This window comes from Odocoileus virginianus, chromosome 3 (assembly GCF_023699985.2).
Source record: "Odocoileus virginianus isolate 20LAN1187 ecotype Illinois chromosome 3, Ovbor_1.2, whole genome shotgun sequence".
NCBI lineage: Eukaryota > Metazoa > Chordata > Mammalia > Artiodactyla > Cervidae > Odocoileus > Odocoileus virginianus.
In genome coordinates this window covers 48,158,205-48,164,618 of record NC_069676.1, presented here as the reverse complement: position 1 = coordinate 48,164,618, position 6,414 = coordinate 48,158,205, and positions in this window count along the sequence as shown.

Below are 6,414 nucleotides of genomic sequence, written 5' to 3'. Positions count from 1 at the left end.
GTTCTGGGTCTTCGTTGCTTCGAGGGCTTTTTTCTAGTTGCATGAAGTGGGGCTACTCTTCATTGCAAGGTGTGGATTTCTCACTGCAGTGGTTTCTCTGGTTGCAGAACTTGGGTTCTAGAGCTTGAACTCAATAGTTGGGTGCACAGGCTTAGTTGTTCCATAGCAGGAGGTATCTTCCCAGGGTAGGGATTGAAACTGTGTCTCCTGCATTGGCAGGCAGATTTTTTTTTTTACCACTGAGCTACCAGGGAAGCCCTTTAATTTTTATTTTTAATGTTTAAACTACATTTCCATTTCATTCAAACACAATGGTCCTTTTATTCTGCTGAAAATCCACACAATACATTCTCATTACTCTTAGTAGAATAATCAAACTCTGTCATGGCCTAAAGATCTGATCTATATTCCGGCCCCAGCCCACCTCCCTGATGGGCTCTTACTGTTCTGTCCTTGTTTGCTCCTTTCCAGACACACTGGCCTCCCTCTGTTATGTGAAGCCTGTTTCTGAGGGAGGGTCTTTGCAGCACCTCTTCTTTCTGCAAGAAGGGTTTTTACCCCAGATCGTCACAGGAATACATCCCTGTCACCTAAATCTCATTTCGGACATTACCTACTCATGGAATTCTAAGTTTCTTCATCACTTTTCTGTTTTATTTTCTCCCTGGCGATTGTCACTACTAGTAACTGCCTTGTTTATTTATTTATTTTTAATCGGCTATTGCCTACTCTTCCACACACACACACACACTGGAATGTACAGTCCACAAAGCAGGTATTTTATCTATCTTCTTCACCACTGCCCCTAGAGCACCTAGTGGCACTCAATAAATACCTGTTCAATGAGCTCATAGAAAGGGAGGGGCTGGGGAAAGTGCTGCGCTTCTCCTGGAGACCACACGAGGGCGCTGCTCCCCGCGGACTGGATCGCTAGAGCCGCTCCCTTGGGCCAAGCGGCGGAGTTTGCTTCTTGCGCGGGCCCGTAGGGTGCAGAGATGGCGGGATGGCAAGAAGGAGGTCCTTGAATCCTCTGCCTTGCCTTGGGGTGTAGCAGGGCGCAACAGGCCTGGGACGAGAGACCCATAAGGCTCATTTGATGTGGGTCAATCAAACCCCCCACTAGATACCTGGGACCCATTTCCTCTCTGAGAAATGGGACTCAGGCCGGCCCTCCCACCAACTCCAGGTCTGGACTTGTGGCAAATATCTCCAAGTTTCACGGAGGTCCCAGGGCAGGAATTAGAGGAGCGAGTCACCATATTACCAGTTGGGAATGGGTGCTGAGTCTGAGGGGGAAAACTGGTTTCAATCCAGGATGAATAGAAACTGGCCTAGGAACTGAAAGTTCAGGGAATCCCTGTGACCACTCCTTCAAGAATGTGTCCTAACCCCCGGGGCCAGTGACTCAAGGGAGTCTGAGGGGGACAGGAGCTGGATTTAGCATGAATACCCCCTCACAAGCATGTCCTCCCTTCCCACTCCAGCTAAAGTTCAGAGGGTCTGCCCTGCCCTCTCTGGCCCCAACTACTCTGGCTCCCCAGGCTGCCTATAGTAGAGGGCCACCATGCCTCCATCCTCTCCAGACCCTTTTTCCTCTTAGGTCTCAAGTGCTCTGGGCTGCACAGGTTGATGAGGGAGGGAGTGAGGATCTGTCTGTGGGCATCTGTGGTCTCCCAGATAGGGCCAGTGAACATGTGCTGTCTGAGAGATCAGTACAGGGCATGAGCCCTGGAAAATACCCTGGCCCAGGATTCAAAGACTTGGTTCTCCTCCTGGCTCAGTCACAGACTTGTCAGGTGTCCTTGAGCAAAGTTCTTCCCGCCTCTGAGCCCCTTTTCTTCTACCAAAACTGCAACAGTGTTTAAAGCAGACCTTTAGCAGTCCATGGGGGAGCCATGTCACCAGCTGGCTGCCTGGGTGTAAATTCCAGCTTGGTCACTGTCTAGCAAGTGGAGAAGAGATTTGTCCTTGCAGAACCTGAGTTTTCCTATAAGCAGGAGGGGAATAATAAACGTGCCCACTTCATAGGCTTTATTAAAGAAACAATGCATGTAAAATAGGCCTGGTAAATAGTAAACACAATAAAGGGAGGCTGTCATTATTTAAAAAACTATGAATATAGTCACTTCCAGAGTGGAAAGAAGGTTGGAGCCAAGACGGCGGAGGAATAGGACGGGGAGACCACTTTCTTCCCTACAAATTCATCGAAAGAACAATTGAACGCAGAGCAAACTTCACAAAACAACTTCTGATCGCTAGCTGAGGACATCAGGTGCCCAGAAAAGCAGCCCATTGTCTTCGAAAGGAGGTAGGACAAAATATAAAAGATAAAAAGAGAGACAAAAGAGCTAGGGACGGAGACCCGTCCCGGGAAGGGAGTCTTAATAGAGGAAGTTTCCAAACACCAGGAAACCCTCGCACTGGTGGGTCTGGGGGAAGTTTTTGAATCTCGGAGGGCAACCTAACTGGGAGGAAAAATAAATAAAACCCACAGATTACATGCCTTAAAGCAACTCCCAGCAGAAAAGTACCCCAGACGCCCGCATCCGCCACCAGCAAGTGGGGGCGGAACGGATAGGAGCAGCGGCATTGCTTAGGGTAAGGACCGGGCCTGAGTGCCCTGAGGGCAATCGGAGGGAGCTTTTGTGAGATTCCAACTTAAACTGTGGGATAGCAAAAGAGAGAGAGAAAATTAACCAGCCCAAACACCCTGCAGGCCGTTTGCAGAACAAAGGGTCTGAGCAAGTCCGGAGGCAGGAGGCAGGGGGGAGGGGAAAGGGGCAGGCTCGGCCCCAAGGACGGCATCCCCTACCACACTGCAAGCAGGCCTCCAGTTTCTAACCAAAGACTTCCTGAGATTCTAGATGGTCAACATCCGCCAGGAGGGTCGTGGCTAGACACAGGGCACACGCACGCGACTGGCGCGGGTGGAAACTGAGGCTGGGACTGCGGAGGGGAGAAGGCGCGCCGCACCCGGGGAGAATGCACCCGCCCGTAAATCTCCTAGCTGCCTGAGCTGCTCAGGCCGGGGAAGGCACAAAACGCAGGTGCAGCCGAGTCCGCGCTTTTGTGGAACACCCGAGGGCTGGAACCGCGCCCAGCGCAGGGCACAGTCCATATAGTGCAGCCGGGAGCCTGAGCAGCGTAGACGGGGAAAGCAGCGCCAGTCCCTCCCTACAGCGCGACGGAACTAGCAACCTGAGCAAGAGACCACCTCCGCCCGCCTGGGTCAGGGCGGAAATTAGGCACTGAAGAGACCGGCAAACAGAAGCCAAATAAACAAAGGGAACCGCTTCAGAAGGGACCGGTGCAACAGATTAAAATCCCTGTAGATAACACCGACTACACCGGAAGGGGTCTATAGATATCGAGAAATGTAAGCTGGAACGAGGAGCTATCTGAAACTGAACTGAACCCACACTGACCACAACAACTCCAGAGAAATTCCTAGATATATTTTTACTTTTTCTTTTATTAAAAAATTTTTTTTTCTTTTTTTCTCTTTTGTTTTCTTTTAAAATTCCCTATTACTCCCCCATTATTCCTTAACTTTCATTTTCATAGATTTTTACAATTTTTTTAATTAGGAAAAAAATTTTTTTTCTTGTTTTTTCTTTTCTTTTTTTTTCTTTTTCTCTTATTTTCTGTTAAAGTCCTCTATTACTCCTCTACTATTTCTTTTTTTTTTTTTTTTTCCATTTATTTTTATTAGTTGGAGGCTAATTACTTTACAGCATTGCAGTGGTTTTTGTCATACATTGAATTAGCCATGGATTTACATGTATTCCCCATCCCGGTCCCCCCTCCCACCTCCCTCTCCACCCCATCCCTCTGGGTCCTCCCAGTGCACCAGGCCTGAGCACTTGTCTCATGCATCCAACCTGGGCTGGTGATCTGTTTCACCCTAGATATACATGTTTCGATGCTGTTCTCTTGAAACATCCCACCCCCGGGTTCTCCCATAGAGTCCACAAGTCTGTTCTATACATCTGAGTCTCTTTTTCTTTTTTTGCATCTAGGGTTATCGTTACCATCTTTCTAAATTCCATATATATGTGTTAGTATACTGTAATGGTCTTTATCTTTCTGGCTTACTTCGCTCTGTATAATGGGCTCCAGTTTCACCCATCTCATTAGAACTGATTCAAATGAATTCTTTTTAACGGCTGAGTAATATTCCATGGTGTATATGTACCACAGCTTCCTCATCCATTCATCTGCTGATGGGCATCTAGGTTGCTTCCATGTCCTGGCAATTATAAACAGTGCTGCGATGAACATTGGGGTGTACGTGTCTCTTTCAGATCTGGTTTCCTTGGTGTATATGCCTAGAAGTGGTATTGCTGGGTCATATGGCAGTTCTATTTCCAGTTTTTTAAGAAATCTCCACACTGTTTTCCATAGCGGCTGTACTAGTTTGCATTCCCACCAACAGTGTAAGAGGGTTCCCTTTTCTCCACACCCTCTCCAGCATTTATTGCTTGTAGACTTTTGGATAGCAGCCATCCTGACTGGCGTGTAATGGTACCTCATTGTGGTTTTGATTTGCATTTCTCTGATAATGAGTGATGTTGAGCATCTTTTCATGTGTTTTTTAGCCATCCGTATGTCTTCCTTGGAGAAATGTCTGTTTAGTTCTTTGGCCCATTTTTTGATTGGGTCATTTATTTTTCTGGAGTTGAGCTGGAGGAGTTGCTTGTATATTTTTGAAATTAATCCTTTGTCTGTTGCTTCATTTGCTATTATCTTCTCCCAATCTGAGGGCTGTCTTTTCACCTTGCTTATAGTTTCCTTTGTTGTACAAAAGCTTTTAAGTTTCATTAGGTCCCATTTGTTTATTTTTGCTTTTGTTTCTAAAATTCTGGGATGTGGGTCATAGAGGATCCTGCTGTGATTTATGTCGGAGAGTGTTTTGCCTATGTTCTCCTCTAGGAGTTTTATAGTTTCTGGTCTTACATTTAGATCTTTAATCCATTTTGAGTTTATTTTTGTGTATGGTGTTAGAAAGTGTTCTAGTTTCATTCTTTTACAGGTGGTTGACCAGTTTTCCCAGCACCACTTGTTAAAGAGGTTGTCTTTATTCCATTGTATATCCTTGCCTCCTTTGTCGAAGATAAGGTGACCATAGGTTCGTGGATTTATCTCTGGGCTTTCTATTCTGTTCCATTGATCTATACTTCTGTCTTTGTGCCAGTACCATACTGTCTTGATGACTGTGGCTTTGTAGTATAGTCTGAAGTCAGGCAGATTGATTCCTCCAGTTCCATTCTTCTTTCTCAAGGTTACTTTGGCTATTCGAGGTTTCTTGTATTTCCATACAAATTGTGAGATTATTTGTTCTAGTTCTGTGAAAAATACCGTTGGTAGCTTGATAGGGATTGCATTGAATCTATAGATTGCTTTGGGTAGTATAGCCATTTTGACAATATTGATTCTTCCAATCCATGAACACGGTATATTTCTCCATCTGTTTGTGTCCTCTTTGATTTCTTTCATCAGTGTTTTATAGTTTTCTATGTATAGGTCTTTTGTTTCTTTAGGTAGATATACTCCTAAGTATTTTATTCTTTTTGTTGCAATGGTGAATGGTATCGTTTCCTTAATTTCTCTTTCTGTTTTCTCATTGTTAGTGTATAGGAATGCAAGAGATTTCTGTGTGTTAATTTTATATCCTGCAACTTTACTGTATTCATTGATTAGCTCTAGTAATTTTCTGGTAGAGTCTTTAGGGTTTTCTACGTAGAGGATCATGTCATCTGCAAACAGAGAGAGTTTCACTTCTTCTTTTCCTATCTGGATTCCTTTTACTTCTTTTTCTGCCCTGATTGCTGTGGCCAACACTTCCAAAACTATGTTGAATAGTAGTGGTGTCCTCTACTATTTCTTAATTTTCATTTTCATTTCACTATAACCTTGCAAAAAAAAACCAAGAAGGCCTATTTTTAAACCGAACTTCATATATATTTCTAAAATTTTTTGTGTTCTTGTTTTTGTTTTTAATATTGTATTTTTAAGAGTCTAACTTCTACTTTAGATTTTTAATCTTTGATTTTCAGTATGTGATATAAATTTTGGACATTTAAGAATCCAATATTCAGTTCCCATTTTTATTCAGGAGTGTGTTGATTACTCTCTCCCACTTTTGACTCTCCGTTTTCTACCTCAGAACACCTCTATTTCCTCCTTTCCCCTTCTCTTCCCAATCCAATTCTGTGAATCTTTGTGGGTGTCTGGGCTACGGAGAACACTTTGGGAACAGACAACTGCATAGATCTGTCTCTCTCCTCTTGAGTCCCCCCTTTTCTCCTCCTGCTCATCTCTATCTCCCTCCTCCCTCTCCTCTTCTTCATGTAACTCTGTGAACCTCTCTGGGTGTCCCTCATGGTGGAGAATCTTTTCACCATTAACCTAGAA